The 18,186-nt window shown below is 35.2% G+C and overlaps 1 protein-coding gene across 15 annotated transcripts in view; it reads right to left on the bottom strand.

Moving 5' to 3' along the window:
• NRIP1 (nuclear receptor interacting protein 1) overlaps positions 1-18,186 on the bottom strand; it is a 190,436-nt gene that overhangs the window by 163,064 nt on the left and 9,186 nt on the right. For 13 of the 15 annotated variants that reach the window (XR_007477670.1, XR_007477673.1, XR_007477671.1 and 10 more), the window contains exon 2: positions 8,670-8,747. The gene's annotated coding sequence lies outside the window, so the exon portion shown is untranslated. Of the gene's footprint in view, positions 1-8,669; positions 8,748-10,671; positions 10,785-18,186 lie in introns of all 15 variants that reach the window. The other 2 variants (XM_049710554.1, XM_033417881.2) reach the window with 1 other exon arrangement.

The raw sequence follows: 18,186 nt of genomic DNA on the forward strand, positions 1-18,186 counted from the left end.
GGTGTGCTATTGAGTAAACAGTGGTCATCCAAAAACTTATTTCTTTTGAAAAATATAGAATTAACAACATTGTCAATAACATGTTATCTTTCTAGAACGTTACATTGGTGACAACGAACTTTATTTCCTCATTTACTTTGTGGACTATTCCTGTGATGTAGGTTGTATCCTCCTTTTTCAGATCAGGAAACTGAGGCTCAGGTTAAGCAATTTGCAAGCAGTCCCCATTGAGAGCTACGGCTCAAATATAAATCTTACGATTCTAAGACCAGCATTTTCCTCATCACATACTGAACTGTGGCCATGATGGTGGCAACTCTTTAAGTGTCTGCATAAGAGGTAAAAGAGAAATATATCCCTTGGGTTAATTACTGTTTTTAATAAAACAAAGGAAGAAAACAACTACTTCTGCCTTCTCCCAGGAGAAAATGGGAATCCTATCCCTAATAAATGTTTTCTTTTAAAATACAAGCTTATAAGCTAGTGACTAGTGATCATGTGATAAGCCTATAAGAATAAAAATCTAAATGCTGAAACTTGAATGTCTTAAATAGTTCACATAGATTTATTTCAGACAATTTTGGTGGAAGAAAAAAAAAGCATGATAATCTTCATTTTACATTAAAGTAACCAAGAGGAAAAGACGTTACATTATTTTGTAGAAGACTTAAGCTAAAATAATAGTATTCTGTGGTCACCAGACTAGGTTTAAATTGGATGTGACTTTGTAACAAATACTGTCATGACGTTTTCACCCTTAATAGAAACTCATGGGAGTACTTAAATAAAATGAAAATGTTATCCATTTCTTATTTCCTGAAATTACCGTGAAAATGGCAGCTTAGCATGAACTCAGTGTTAATACAAAACCTCCATGCACATATTTTTAATACACTCGTCAATGTAACTTTAATAATTTTCACTGTCAGGTTATATCTATTTCTATTAGAATAAACACAGACTTTCTTTCAGAATTTTTGTCTGTAATATAAAGTAAAAGCAAGCCTTAAAAAAAAATACAAAAAAGGCTTAATATTTTCTAAACTTTATACCCTAGGTAATAAAGTAACGGTTCTCTATACTGACTGCCTAAAAGCATCCGGGCGGCCTATAAGGTTAACTTCCCAAGCCTCTTTAGTGGTCCAAAGAATGTTATCCAAACTGCACATCATATTTTCTTACGAGTAAGGAAGACTCAGAAGCCACAATCATTGCCTCCTCCTCCTTACAAACTCAGTTTCTGTTACCACTCTGTGTCACCAATAACATACAGAGAACCATAACAGGCCCACATTTTCAGGGCCTATTTTATGTGTGATGACAGCATTCGTGGTTTAAGATGCTGGTCTTATGAAACTCATCTCCCCCTGAACCTCAACCTACCTCTTCCTTTAAGCTAATTTACAGCTATCATCCAGGTATGCAGGACATTCAGATTTTGTTTTTGAGGGGGAAAAAAATCTCTGAAAGACAGAAACTTCTTCTATTCCAAAATACTGTTCTTAGCACCAGAACTTATCCCCAATCAAATAAAAAGCTTTTCACAAATTCAGTCCTGTTTAAAACCTGCACTAGCCAGGTAAGCTATTTAGTTTTAAATACTCCTAGGAAATAGAACTGACAGGGATGGGGTCACCTTTAAGAAATTTATGGAAATCTGTGAAAAGATGCCCTTCAAAAAATGTATTTAACCCCAATGTAATTCAGTATGAGGAATTAAGGATCAATTTTGGAAAGTTAACAAAACTTTTAAATTCATTCATCTTTGAAACTGTTGCAGTCCAAAAAGGTAACTCATTACTTTCACCAAAGGCATCTGGATTTTTGTTCTTGTTTCAGATGAACAGTAAAGAGATTTATTAGAATACACATTCAGCTAACATTAAATCAATCTTGCCATCATTCAGGTAAGGAACATTAAAACAACATTTTTTCAACAACAATATTTCACATTAAGTTAAGCCAAAGAAATTTATATACACAACAAAATACAGTTTGGGTATTATCACGAACACTTGTATCAAGCTCTGGAACCTACAAATTTCTGACATACACGCTATCATTTCATCTTCACGCAAACCCCATGCAAAAACTACTGCACAATAAGTTTAAATAACTTGCATAATATACAATGAATACAGGATGAATTTTTAAATCCTTTGTTTGTCTCTAAAGCTCCAGGGTACACCCTGGAGTTGTTTTTTTCATCAACACTTCAATTTATCACCCTGTATCACCCTGTATATGGGAGGCATCAAGCTGTGCTTTGTAAATCACAATTTTATAAAAGATATGGTCCCTTCCCTTCAGAAGTTTACAATCTTGTTGAAAAGACCAATAAAATAATGTCATGTGAATGGTACTCATCAACTACTGAGAGAGTGCAAGAGGGTATGTGTTCCTTTCTTTAGGGTGATCATACAAATCACAGGATGGGTAGTGTTTTGGTAAAAGAGAACTAGAGACAGAAGAAGATCACAACACATCTGAGATGAAGATGGCAAAAACTGTGGCAGTTTAAGAAGTGTGCAATTAACATGCTCAAGGATTAGGCAAATGGAATATGATGCAGGAGCTGGGTAGAAACAGGACTTGGCCTTTATCTTGTGGGCAAAGGTCTTTGTGTTCAGGGTAATGATTATTTCTTCAGAAAGTTTTATTGTGCTGTAGTGTGTAGAACATATTGGATAATAAAAACTAAAAGGTGAAAGACCAGTTAGAAAGCTACTACAGTAACTGTCTAACAAGTATGAAGTACTAAAGCTTGAATTTAGAAGATGGAAGTGGAAAAAGAAAGAAATCAATCTCATAATTCTTCCTGTTCTAATAAAAATGATTATAGAAATAGTCATATACATGGTCGCCTGCTATCATGTGCTGAATATATAAAGGCATAATATAAAACCAAAACCTTGCAAACAGACTTGCAGGAAAGACTTTACGTAAGTCATCTCATAAAGTTACCTATCCTATAATGGAATAAACATTTATAACATCTGCTTTGAGTGTATTCTAGAGTAGCAAATACCACTTCTTAATACTGCAAGTCTTTGATTACATTTTTATGCTATTTTAAAAACATTTATTGTAGATGACCCCAAACTGAAATTTTCAAAAACTACAATTAGAAAATATCTGTATAAAACGGAACGATAACCTATACTTTACTATATAGAAACCACTTCTTAAAAACCACAAGGTCTGCCTGATTCATACTAATTTTAAGATACCAAAATACAATGAATGTCTCTATATTTTACAGAAACACAGGATATCTCTTATAAACGTATTTCTCAAACTGATTACCAATATTTTATGATGAAACGGAAAAATGCACGTATGTATACTCCAAAGATAAATTACCTGACCATAATATTACACTCTATTTGTGGAAAACCTCATGTTTACATATTACTTTTAATAGGGATATACATATCAGTTTGACGAATAAACTACTTTCAACTAATTCAAATTATCAAAATGTATTATTACAAATATAACTGAAGATTTTTGTTTTCTCTTCCTTTAAATATTCCCTGCCCCAGAAAGTCCATAAAGGCAAATTTTCAGGAGTGAAAAATAGTGTATCTTCTTCATATATTCAATAAATATTTAGTCAATAAATACTTATGAGCTACTTCTAGATGTCCAGTGTTCTCTTAAACCATTTTATTGAGGTATGACGTAGATACAAAAAGCTGTACATATTTAAGGTATACAACTGATGGGTTTAGAGTTAAGTATACATTTGTGAAACCATCACCATTATCAATACCATAAACACATACATCACCTTCAAAAGTTTCCTCCCACCCTCTTTTTGTGTGATAGGAACACTTAACATTACTCTTAGCAAATTTTTAAGTATAAAATACACTATTGCTAACTATAGGTAATATGCTGTACAGTAGATCTCTAGGACTTGAGTAATTGGAAGTTTGTACCTTTCGACCAACAGCTCTCTGTTTCCCCCTCCCACACTTCCTGGTAAACACCATTCTACTCTCTACTTCTATGAGTCTGATTCTTTTAGATTCTTCATATAAGTGGGGTCATTGTAGTATTTATTCTTTTGTATCTGGCTTTTTTCTCTTAGGATAATGTCCTCTACGTTCACCCATGTTGTCACAAATGACAGATTTTCTTTTTTTTTAAGGTTGAATAATATTCCACTTTATGTAGATACATTTTCTTTACCCACTTATATGTGAATGGACATGTGGGCTGCTTCCATGTCTTGGCTATTGTAAATAATGCTGCAAAGAAATAAGAATGCAAATATCTCTTCAAGATCCTGATTTCACTTTCTCTGGATATATACCTAGAAGTAGGATTTCTGGATCATATAGTAGTTTTATTTTTAAATTTCTGAGGAACCTTTATACTGTTTTCCATAGTGGCCATACCAATTGATGCCCAGAATTATTCTAGGTTCTCTCAGATATATCAGTGACAAACACAACAGAAAAAGATTCCTGCTCTCAGAGCACTTTCGTTCTAGAAGGGGAAAACAATCAATAAACAATTAATTTAAAATATTCATAGTATTTTAAAGGTGACAAGTGCTGTGGAAAATGAAAAGAGAGTAGAGATGCAGCTCCCACTTTGAGTGGAGTGGTCACCAGCACTGGCCTCATCAAGAAGATGCCGCGGCCTTATCAGCTAATGCAAGAACTTTAGTTTTACTATAACTGAGGTGAAGGGCTTTTATAAGCAGAGGATTGATTTTCTTTTTTTAAAAAATACCATGTACTATTATAACTGGGTGTCAAAAAGTATAGTTGACTTCATTTAAAAGGGAGGAGGGAGTGCTATTAAAAAACGTGTTGGTGGGAATGGCTATAAAAAAACTACCTTATATCAGGAACCCAAAATAACCACTAACACATGTGATTATGGCCAGTATTGCTTACTGGGCTTTACCGCTTATGACAGCCCGCCACACATGACCATTTTCACAGACTAGTAGTTCCTTATTCACATTCCAAATTCTGAACACTAAAAAGTTTAAAGCAAACCAATCTGGTAGCAAAATCTGACCCAAGTTCACGTGAGACAACTGACAGCTCTTGCTACATCTCACTTGGCAAATATATACATGAAGAAACATTAACTCTCAAAACCTAGGTAAACTTTAAATATCCTCATTGATGAAAAGTCATAGGTACATGTACATCTATATGTATACATACAACCTTTCTTTAGCTGCCCTATTTTACTCAGAAGATAGTGGGGTTACATCATATGTCAATTTATCATATTAAAAGTAAACCAGCCATGCTCAAAAAAAAAAAAAAACCGAAAAAACAAACTAAAATTCTATCTAGCATATAACCTCGAGGAAGATGGACGATGTTGATCTGTTGTTACAGATTGTGATTTTACATTTTAAAGATATGTATTTTTCATACAAATGTCCTGTAAACACTGGCTAACTGCTGTATCTCATGTTCAACCAAAAGCAAAACAAAAAAAACAATGTTATTTATTCCAACACTGAAGGAAACAGGCTGTTTGAGACTTACTGAAACATACTATATAAGAATCTGCATGGCATCTTTCTATTGAATTTTTTAGGATAATTTTAACTAGATATGAATTAGACTAAAGCACTATCTTTAAAAATCCGAGATGTAACTTTATAACCATGCTGTCTGCAAGACACAGGTGGCTACTGAGTACTTTAAAACTGACTAGTCTGAACTGCGATGGGCTGTAAAGTAAAAATACACCCTGAATTTTAAAAACTTAGTATGAAAAAAAAAGAATGTAAAATATCTAATAATTTTATACTAATTAAGCAATGGAATAATAGTTTTCAGATGTTGGGATAAATAAAATATTGTACTAACTTCACTAGTTTCTTTTTCCTTTTTTTAAACATTCCTACTAGAAAACTAAAAATCTGAGCTCACATTATATTTCTATTGAACAGCTCTTCTCTATAATAAAGACTGAGAAAAAGATTAATACAAAATTTCTCAAGTACTTACATTCTAGAATGAATAATTTCACTTTAGATCACCAAACAGAGTAATACAAACACAGATAAAGGTAGCAAGAAACATTCATCAGAAACTCAAATGCATCTACGGTTTTAGATATTCAAAGAGGTATCCAAAAAATTCAACAATAAAGTAAAAGTCTTCATTATATGATATGTCTAATTTGTTTCAAAATCCATTTTCAGTATTTCCTTAGTCATAAGTATGTATAGGAGGGTTCTATGTCCTAGTTCCCTTCACTAGAGTTAGGGTAGATCTAAGTTTCATGAACCAAACACATATCATAATGGAATCAGAAAACAGACAACTTAATTTTAACAGATGGGAAAATTTCATAACTCCTAAAAAACAACTTTAGAGTTTATGTAAAGTTGGAGAAAAGTCCATTGCACAATAAGAACCATCATTAGTAAAAGATACACTGATTGACATTTCTGAAATATCCTTAAAAGTGCTCCAAGTACCTATTTACTGAAGTTAGACATATATATACTCCACCACATAGCAGTTCCATTCCTGTGCATAGACTTATCAGAAATGAATGCTTATTTCTATCAAAAGATTAAAAAAAAGGTCATAGCAGCCTTATTTTAACCCCAAACTGGAAAGATATTCAATGTCCATTTACTGTAGAAGGGATAAATGATGGTATAATCATACAATGGAATATATACGACTGGGTGGGGGGAGAGGGAGATGATACACACATGGATGACTCAAAGACATAATGTTAATCAAAAAAATCAGACATAAAAGAGTTCATACTACATGATTCCAACTGTATAAAGTTCAGTAACAGGCAAAACTAATCCAAGATAAAAGATGCCAAAGACTGGTTCTTCTGTTGGGTGAAGGCAGTATTGACCAGGAAAGACACCAACAAAGCTCCCGGGGTAGAGTGTAGTGTAGTTACGCAGGGTACGCTTACGTAAAAAATCTCTGAACTAGCAAGTAAGAGTGCCAATTTAACTACATGAAGTTAGACTTCTGTAAAGTGGTTTTTGTTTTTTTTTTAAATATAAGTAACTTTTTTTTTAAAAAAGGGTCTGACATATCGTGAGTTATTTTCAAAAGAATTACTTAAAATCAATTCTTATTCAGAATTTACACAAGAATTTTTCTACTCAACTCTACAACTAAACTTAATTTCTTTGCCATTTTTTATTAATAAAAGCTAGTAATCAGTTTAATTCTATTCAACCTACTCTTAATTTTCAGATTATCTGATAAATTTTCATAAATGGATAATTCCCAATGTCTTTAAAAAGTGTAATAATTTTCTCTATAATAGTTATGAACTATTTGAATGTTTATGTCTTTAATAAAATATGTAATTATAATAGTTAATTCTTAGTTTAAAAAGATAACTTTAAACTCCACAAAATTCAGGGTTTCTGATCATATCCTTTCTTTCACTGATAAAGCATACATAAAAATTAAATTTAGTATTTGGGAGTTCACTAGAAGTCCTTTTACAGTCCTAATGTGTTTATTTAGATTTCTTATTTGCTTTTACCCTCCCCCTCTGACAGGAAGAGGGAGAAAATGCTGTTTTGCTAATAGTGAATAACCTTGAACATACAGAGTTCAATACAATGTTCTATGGAAATATAAAAGACTATATTCATCCAATCCTAGAAACTCATACTGCTTGACAAGTGATTATTTAAGAAAATTTGTAAAACTGATTTTTGTGTCATTTCATGTGAATATAAATCATGACTATCCAGTTAATAGAGTAATATGTACTCAAAGAACTTGACCTATTCACTACAACTTTAACAAATATATTATCTTATTAAATGTATGTATGCATTCTTCCTTCATCTGTGTCTACTCCAAGCAAGACAGCTGCTAAGTTTTATAAAAGACAAACACAAGACTTGTGGGGAGGTATCAAGGTGGACACCAAGAAGGAAACCCTGGGGCATGGCTGAAGGGAACTGTGTTCACCACTGACCTCAGCCAGATCGGCTGGTGTATCCACACGGGGTCTTGGGGTTGTAAAGGACAGAAACACAAAGCAGGTACGTTTCTCAACTGACAATCTTAATATCCTTCCTTCCTAGTAATACATCACATGTCCTGAGACTCAGGGTCTATGAGCAAATGAATTATTATGCTGCACCAACCTAGACACATGTGATAATGCAGAGGGAACTTAGCAGATGGATCGTCAGAGGCAGAGTCAGGTGACCTGGGTGAATATGTCCGTGGGCCCTATGAAAACACAGATGGCAGCTGGTCCCTACGCTAGAAGGTAGAACTGTCATAGGCAGGAAGAACTTTAAGACTGCCTGAATGCTTAATGTATATTTCACATGGTCTTAGATAAACAGAAACTTTTTATAACTCATTTTCAAATCAAAACATTCTTTAAAATAGTACTATGCTGAAAAGGTAAAATGTAAATATCTCAGATGTTTAAAAAAGGCAAAACTGGTTCCATCTAAACCAGATTCCTTTTACTCACACAAAATTCATAATTTACCAACACTGAAATGTATCCCTCTCCTCTGTTACAAATGTCAAACAACTAGTTTATCAATATCTGAAACTTAAGAAAACTAAACAATTAAATATGGCATAATATTCTTTCTTTCCTATAACTGAAAAGGCTTAACTACATTTTAAAAAGTGGAGCAGTGAGACAAAATACAATACCTTCTGGATGTGTTTCTCCCAGATGTTAAAATAAAGGATCCTGAGGATACAGCTTAAATTGCTCACAATCCAAACACTCTGAAAATTAATAAAAATAAGTGTTACTTCAAGTTGCATCTTATCTCAAAGAATTTCAATAGCACGTTTCACAAACAACCCTTAACTACTGACTGAAAAACAAAATCTGAAAAAATGACAAAAAAAGATGTATTGCAAGTAAAAAAATTCCTAATTATACATGTTTTCCTTGGGCATAGCTGTTGATCACATCTGATCAAAAATACGCATTACAAAATTATTTATACCCAAACACTACTTATCTGTCTTTACACTGCATTAAAGACTATATCACCAATTCTCAAGTGTGTGAGAAGTTAATGTCAATGACCAAGAGGAATTCTGATCAAGGATTCTGGGAGAAAAAGTATTAGAATTATTTGGTAGTCAACACAAGAACTAAAACACCTCATTTTTTTTTTTCTAGACCATTAGAAACAAAAAAATGTTAAACTTGGAATCAGAACCTTCCTAGATACAGAATGACATCGACATGTGGATAGTTTATACTTTTAAGAACAAAAGAGTGGGTGAAAAAGTTTTAGGCCAGCAAGACCCAGAGTCCACACTTTAACACTGTGGTGGCCTTGGAAACTGTATATTGACCAATAGGCCAATGGACAGTGAGACCAGTTGGTGATAAGACAGGTACGGTGCAAACTCCGAGATTCCACCATAGCAGCATTCTACTCGTATCACCCACTGCATTTATGTCTGGTTTACATTTTTAGAATTCTCAATTCCTATCCCACAGCCTATGATTGGTTCTCAAGGATTATAGCTTAGCCTCCAAGTAAATCCATAAACCTAAACCTTAAACTCCCCAAATAAAGTATTTTTCATTATCACTTAATTTTACCAGTTCCCTTCAGTCTCCTTAAAACCATATATAGATTACAAATTTCTTTGAGTGATGCTTCCTTAACGTCCTAGGGAGGCAGGCTGTTCAACCACTCTGCCTCTGGGTCACTTTCTCTGTATCCTGCTTACTGTTATTCTCCCTGTGACTGTGAGCCTTGCATTCATCTTTGAATCCTCCAGCACCTAGCATGGTGCAAAGCATAGAGCTGATGCTGAGTGAAAGTCTGCTCTATGAATCACCGAATCTGAGAGACTTTGTCAACTAATATACCATGCTGAAGTAAAAATAATACCAGCAAAGGGAAGCAGGTAGTTATATGAGCCAACTACAATGAAGAATACTCGCCTTTTTAAAAATTTCATACTTCATAAATGCACACACACACACACGCACACTCAATTCTCATTCTCGCTCCCTCTCCGTCTCCCTTCTTTCTCTCAGTTCTTCATTAGCAAGACTCTCCTGGTATCTATGTCAATACTCTCCCAACCCCTACAATCAGCCGGCTGGTGGCAGGGCTCCTTTCTGCCCAGGTGAATTAGGATTCTAGCCCTGCTGTCTGAGGTCCTGCACCAATTGGCATGGTAACTGGACGTTAACACAAACCCTCTAGGCACACCATCAGCAGCTCCTAAGCTACCCTCCATCAGCAGCTGGGAATGTCACTTATATGTGTAAGTCAAAAATACCTAGAATGATAACTAAGGCAGAATATTCCTAGAATTTTATTAGTAGACAGCTGGCATTGCCTTAAAATAGAAAAAACAAACAAACAAACCCTGAAGAGACCTAGTAGTGATTAAAAAAAAAAAAAAAGCCTTATCATTTCCTATTAGGACACTACTTTTTCAGCAACCAAATAGAAACATTACCAAATCATTTTATGTAATAAAATTTAACCTTACTTTGACCTTCCTCATAAAGCAAACAAACCTCTCGATCCAATAAAACTCCATCTGAACTATGTAAGATGATAAGCAATACCTTAATTGCATTCATTTACATGACTTTGAAACTATTCTGGGCTGAAGTCACTGACTGCAAGGTCACAGAATACAAAAAAGTAAAATGTGTGCAATTTACCAAGGAGGAGGAATGATGCACTTGGGCAGTGGGGTAGACCTTCTCCCTCCCTCATCAGGAGACACCCAAAGCTTAATGCAATCAACAGGTGCAGCCATCTCTAACATCTCTATCTGAAATATATCATACATATACACACTGATTTTATAAACATACATATAAAATATAATAAGAATATGTACTTGGTAAGTCCACCATATATTATGGTTTTCTTATTAAAATCAATCTCCCTGAACAGAGGCAAAGGGCAATTCTATGCCTTAACAGCATTTAAAATCAAAATATGAAGTAGGGCTATTACTTTTTCCATTGTTTCATAAAAATTTCTAACAACTAAAATTCAGGTTATAAAGCTGTAACAATTTTTAGGACAAGAACTGCAAACACAGGATGTTAAGTATACTAAGCATTTCTGCTTTCATTTTTCATAACCTAAGCAAATACTCAACTAATTTGCTTAGAGGAGCAGATTTTTACGTCTCAAAGCCAGTAATACCACATTAGTAAAAGTAAAGAAATACAACTGACTGACAGAAACTGACTACCATAAATTACGAGGGACAATGTGTATTCCTCAAAACCTCAGAATATATCATAACACACAAAAACAAGTTAATCCTACAAAATATTTCCCTTTAGTAAAATTCTAACACAAACTAGATGTTATTGGCACTTGAATTTACTGGAGAAAAGAGAAGGAAACTAAATGTTAGGATCTAGAGACCTTTAAAAATGTCTGTAATATTAGTACAAATGTAGAGCCTCAAATATTTTTTTCGGTTTAATATAACATCACCAGGAGATTCATTTAAGAAGTTTCTGTCCATTAAATTAGATAAATCTCCCACATTTAATGTACTACCAAAGCATTTCTATACTGCTCAAGCCAAACTTTTGCAATTTAAAAATGATTTAGTGAAAAAGCAGCAATGATATTATAAAATTTATGCTTCTTCACCTTCTCTCCCTACCTAGAAGGGCAAGACTCTTTTCATGTAAATCTGTATTAGATCCCAATCATTCAATTGATGATACTCCACAAAGAACACAAGGATGAAAATATATTTAAGTACTATATTCTTAAACAAACTCCAACACCCTGATGCCACTTTGTCCTGTTTAAATGAGAAATAAAATAAAATCTCAATTTCTCTCTATATGTTAAGCCAATTCACTTTGGAATACCTTAGTAGCAAAATAAATGTATACATGTATTTTAAAAAGTACTAGTTACTATTACGATCCACATATAACTTTCGGTGACCATATCTTCTTTAGATATTTTAATCCTTTCTATAAGAAGTAATTCAGGCTTTAACATGATATAGATAATCTGTATAACTATGTAACAAGCAATTCATGGTTCACATATCTTGACAAGGATAAAAGCACTGGGGCCAACCAGCCTCCTCTAATATTGCTTCCAGTGTTCTTGGTCACATTTTTATCTGATTTCAGATCTCAGGCTCATGGTAATTTTCTGATAAATATAACTTTTGTTATTTCTCAAACACTTCCCTCTGTCCATCCAAAAGACTGAATGCTTTATGTTCCTAAAGCTCATTGATTATGATCACAATATTTATCTAAAGTTCTATTTCATACACATAAATTATCCTTTCCTTGGATATTAGAATATGTTAAAACCAATTTTTATAATCACAGTCTAGCCTTTGTGTGTCTTTAAATGAGCTACAACCGTGAACTGAAAATGAACTATATTAATGGCATCACTCTTACAGCTCTCAAAGTTGAAGAAAAAAGTCCAAGCTTAGGTTCTGACACACTTCATTTTAACAGCATGCATCAGCCTCAGGTGAGCATAGTAAATCCTGCCCACATAGCAAGTATGCATGTGTGTGCTCCTCTTTCCATTTTCTCTTTTCTTTTCCTTACCTCTCCCTAGGAAGTCAATGAACTAAATATTACACACTGTTTAAATATATACAGTGGTACAGAGATAAATGATCTATCTTGTCCAAAAAAGAGGTACCTAAATAAAGAAACTTATCAATTCTCAAAGTAAAATTAAATCCTGGACTGACAGGTTGCTCAGATAACACTCAGAAAAGAACAATATGACTCAACCTGTAAGGAACAGACCAAAAACACTCCATAAGATGAAGTGTATCTAGAGGAGTCCATATCTCCATTTGAAACGCTTGCTATGGAATATGTTAACTGACAGTTCCATCTAGGAAATATTTTTCTTCCTCTCTCACCTGTTCCCCCACCCATCTTGCACTCGACTCCATAAACAGCAGTTATCCCCCATTATAAAACAGTTGACGGTTAAAAAACAATGAGCCAACGAAGAAAGTACAATATTCTATAACTGACATTTACTGCATTGGCCTTGGACTTCTAATCTTTACCAGACGGGCACACAAATCAATCCATCAGCTCATAAAGGTGTGCTTTTTTAACCTCTAAAACAGATGGGATTGGCCAGAAGTGTCTGGCATGTCAAACTGCTAATCACTGCTGCCCTTTGCACAAAATAACCCTCTTAAGTTGAGGCATGGTTGCACGGGAACCGACATTAGTCTGTGGGAAACCCATTTAGCTGTCACACACTCCCTGCCACTCCTGCTCTCCCTTAATTAAGCCTAATGCCTTATGCTTTGACCTTTTGTTCTAGCCTATTAACCCTATCTAGTACAAGTTCAATTATGTTAAACTAAAAACTTTGCTGTAAAATATTAAATGCCAAGCTCAAAAAATCATGAGGGACATCCTCACAGCCCTTAGTTCTATGCACCCTGTTACTCCATGCATGTGACAGTAAAACCTCACTTTTGAAGTGATACTGATTCTGATAGTCTAGAAGAACCACATGATCATTCTTGTTCACCCCCTTATTTTACAAACTGAGGCCGGAAAACATTAAATGACTCACCCATTTCACAGCTTCAGTTGAACCACGCTGAAACCTATCTAATCTCTAGCTCTGATCCTTTATTCTCCATCGTGTCTCTGATTTATAGTCAAACCACCCAGGAGTGTGTTAAGGATACTAATATTTTCAACACATTATTACTTTTCACCACCCACTAAAATTCACTACTACACAAATAGGCCTAAAGCAAAACAAATGAGCACGTCCACAGAGTTTTGAGGTAATATTTCCTTTCCTCCCCACACCAAAATTTTCTATCTGCTCATGACTTTTCTTCTTTTTAAAAGGAACAATGGCCATCTGAGAACTGCTAAATTCTGCAACACTCCCAAGGCAATAGGTGCAAGTACAAATTTCTTTCTTCACTGATACTTCATTTAAGTATTCAATAGAACAAATGACTGAAGCTACAGAAAGCAACTACAACTTGCTACTTATCCTCAAATGGAAAAAGCTGGTTATCTTTAAAAATACCTTTTTTACACCTATATGTAAATTGATTGCTCTTCAACATTTACCAGAATCCCAAAAAATAAAATCAAAAAAGTTTAAAATTCACTGTAAAGTAAAATCAAACATAGTCCAAACTAACATGCTATCATCACAGGGGAATTTTAGTTTTAGTATATAGTAATAAGTGCTATTCCCCTTTCCACTTACTTCATACAACTAGAAAAAACTGTTTTACCACTCTCACTATGACACGTGAAAACAAACATTAATAACATCAAACAAAATTTGGATTTCTACCTGTGATTCATGTGAGGAAATGCATATTAATTTCAGATTTTTGAAAGATTTAAAGTCAGATTTTAATTTTATCCTCTTATTGACTGCCCAAAGACCCATTTTTATCTACTTTCAGTATTAACCAATACCGTCATTTTTGCCTTTAGCAACCTGGAACCTTACAGGTTAAGATAATATGCCATTAAGTGGAACATATAGCAATTTTCAAAAGAAACAGTGATGAACAACTTCAATGACAGAATTTACTACTTTTTAAGGGATAAAAGTAGAATGTGTACAAAAGTAAAACTCAAAGTGAATGTGCTTATGTTATTAGAATGGTACTTTCTTGGCATCATCAGAAGGAATATACACAAGAATTTACAATATGAAACATAACACAGGTGGATGAGCAGTCAAAGGGAAAACAAACACTGACAGCAAGAACAACTAGCAGCAAACTAATGATTCAGAGTGTCAGTCACCTTTTTTTCCTGCAAAGGATATGTTTTTTTTACACACACACACACACACACACACACACACACACACACACTTTCTTTTTTATATTCTTTTCCATTATGGTTTATCCCAGGACATTGAATATAGTTCCCTATGCCATACAGTAGGACTTTCTTGTCCATGATATTGTTAGTTTAAATGAGATATCATACCTTAATTATAAGAGTCAGCTCATAAAAATAGAAATTAAGTTTGGGTCTCAGACACTGAGGAATTTAACAGTGGGAAAGTTATACTAGTGCATAGAATCCACATACTCTACAACATATTGACTGACACAAAGAAACAACTGAGAGGAAAGAGCAGCTCAGCACTGATGCAAACACAAAGTAGAATATACCACATTAATAGTGAATGTGCTCATTTTTCTACTCTTTTACTTTGGACAGTAGTCCATTAGCCTGTATATCTTCTTTTACTATGATTTATGTGATTCACTGCTATTTACTTGTGAATAGAAAAATATGTGAGCCCTGAGAGGTGTTTTTTCTGTTTACAAAAAGCATCTATTTCTAAGCATGCATAAAGTTTAGTAAAAACTTTTGTCTTCACAAGCAAGAAACTGGGTTAAAGTCATTTTAAGAGCATCTGTTAAATCTCAGTGCTGTATATGTATGTCCCAGATAATCTACACATTTTCTTTAGCATTTGAAAATTAATTGCTGGTCTATAAATTTCTGAGCTCTATTTTAAAATAATTTTCTTTTCCAACTTAGCATTATTAATCAAGTTGAACGTGATAATGCTCTAACAGTCAGAAAATTCACCTCTAGTGAAGAGCAAATCCTAATTTTAAAAAATAACAAAAGGGCTTCATATACTACTTAAGGCCTATAATTTACTAGGTTTTGAATCATCAAGTCCTTCCTGATTCTAACTTTTAAGATTACTGAACGCCAAAATTAATGCTAAACATGAGATTCTGAGATGCCTCCAGTGTCCCAAGCAGTCAAATGCAATGCAATTAAATGTGCTGAGCTGGTGGATCCTTATAACTACTGCAAGTAAGGCCAAGGAAATTGCCCATAAGGCTCTAGAAATATTGTTTCATTTCTTTAAAAAAATTAAATGTTGCCCCCCCAATTTCTCTGAACATGCATTCTAATATGTTATAAATTGTGTATTTTATTTTTTACTTTTTATTTTTTTTGCGGTACGCGGGCCTCTCACTGTTGTGGCCTCTCCCGTTGCGGAGCACAGGCTCCGGATGAGCAGGCTCAGCGGCCATGGCTCACGGGCCCAGCCGCTCCGCGGCATGTGGGATCTTCCCGGACCGGGGCACGAACCCGTGTCTCCTGCATCGGCAGGTGGACTCTGAACCACTGCGCCACCAGGGAAGCCCTAAACTGTGTATTTTTGAAGAAACTTAGTATTACAGAACAATGTCAAGTAATTATAATGTCACCAACAGTTAGTTTCACTTTTCCCTTCATAATAAATATGCCTGGAAAGAAGATGATAAATTTCAAGGAAGAAATATTATTTCTTATAGACGTTCTAATTTAAATAGACCAAAGAAAAAATGTAGAACAGCAGCTATTATGCATAAGTTAGTCATAATATTTAGCAGTTTTTAATGTATAAATACACAAAGGCCCCATTCGTAACCCCCAAAAAAGCCAGATTTCACCAATAGTTGGGATTGGTACAGTTCAATTCAACAAATGTTTTAACAACCTTCTGTATGCCAGGCACCTACAGCACCAACAATACACTGATGAATACGCTCCTATTCATGGAACTTACCCTCTCTTGAGGAGGACAGACATTAAACAAGGGTGAGACTACCACAATCAGGGGTACAAGGAATTGTGAGAGACAAATCTGATCTTGTTAGAGGTTTGGAGACTGTACTGAGCACCTACACTCTCTTGTCCACTGTCCCATGAGTGAGAATATTCCTTTCCAATTTGCTTCACCAAGGTGAGGAATGTGGTCAGTCTGTGGCCCACATCAACGGCTACCATTAGGTTTCTTCTCTCTTGCTCTCTTTCTAGAGGGGTGGACCTCAGTGCACTTGGTTCAGGGCACTGATCACCCCTGGTCTACACAGTGCCCTCGCATCCAATATGCTACCTTCTCAAAGGAGAATACAGAGTGGGGCCCATAACCTTTGTATTATGTTCCCAACTGAACCAACAGACCCAACCACCCCCACTAATGGTTTTAGAATATTACTCTTCGGTAGTAAGCGCAGCTGGCCTGTGATCGTTCTGGTCACACTAGCCAACTAAAGTCACCTGGCTCTGTTAATCGACAAATAAAAGTTTCCCTACTGAATTTTAAATAGAACTCAAAAATGTATATGACACGTAGAGACAAAGCTAATGCATGAACAGATGCGCACCTGTACTGTAAAGCTTCTCTTCTTAAATTCTCACCCTAGAAAACACGCCCCAAGTTCTAGACTATCAAATGAATCACAAGACTGTCCTGAACACCATATTTTAATAGCATGAGAAGGAAACAGGCTACAAAAAACAAGGCTGAGGGCTTCCCTGGTGGCGCAGTGGTGGAGAGTCCGCCTGCCGATGCAGGGGACACGGGTTCGTGCCCCGGTCCGGGAAGATCCCACATGCCGCGGAGCGGCTGGGCCCGTGAGCCATGGCCGCTGAGCCTGCGCGTCCGGTGCCTGTGCTCGCAACGGGAGAGGCCACAACAGTGAGAGGCCCGCGTACCACAAAAAAAAAAAAAACAAGGATACGGTCGGTCCGGCTCACTCCACTCCTTAAGACCCAGTCCTGATTATCAGAGGTTCTCCCTTGGGGTTAGCTTAGCTTTAGTATACTGCTGGATCCATCACCAAAGGTTATTAACTATTCCTTAACACCTGGTACAGAAAGCCCCTCTTTCTGAGATTGCTTTAGCAAAAATAAACACACAAAAGAGTGTGAAATAAATCAAGACTTGATTTCTCACCCTGGGTTTAGCCAGTTGCCAGCTGTTGGTTTTAAATTCTTAGGTGCTCAGTGTGTCCTCCTCCATAAGATGCAGACAAAAAATGTTTTGGAAATTTTAAATTAACAACAATGTCAAAAATGTTGGAAGATGAGCAATCATGTACCCTACTGTGTCACATGGATACCTAGCCGTTGAAAAGAACAAGTGAGAAATTAAGAGAACAAAAGGGAAAACAGGGGAAAAAGGAAACAAAAATAGAGGAGGATCAAGAGAAAAGAAAAAGGTGTGTAAGTGAAATAGTAGCACTTATCACTATTTGATTCACAGTCCACACCAATTACCTATCCTATGTGCTCTTCTGTTAAGTAAGATGCCTCTATACACCGACTTGTTTGAAAATGAGGAAGTAGGACAAGGTACCTCTAAAACAAGCACACTTAAACCCAGAAATTCCATAGCTTCTA

The sequence above is a fragment of the Orcinus orca genome, chromosome 5 (genome assembly GCF_937001465.1).
Source record: "Orcinus orca chromosome 5, mOrcOrc1.1, whole genome shotgun sequence".
In the NCBI taxonomy this organism is placed as follows: domain Eukaryota; kingdom Metazoa; phylum Chordata; class Mammalia; order Artiodactyla; family Delphinidae; genus Orcinus; species Orcinus orca.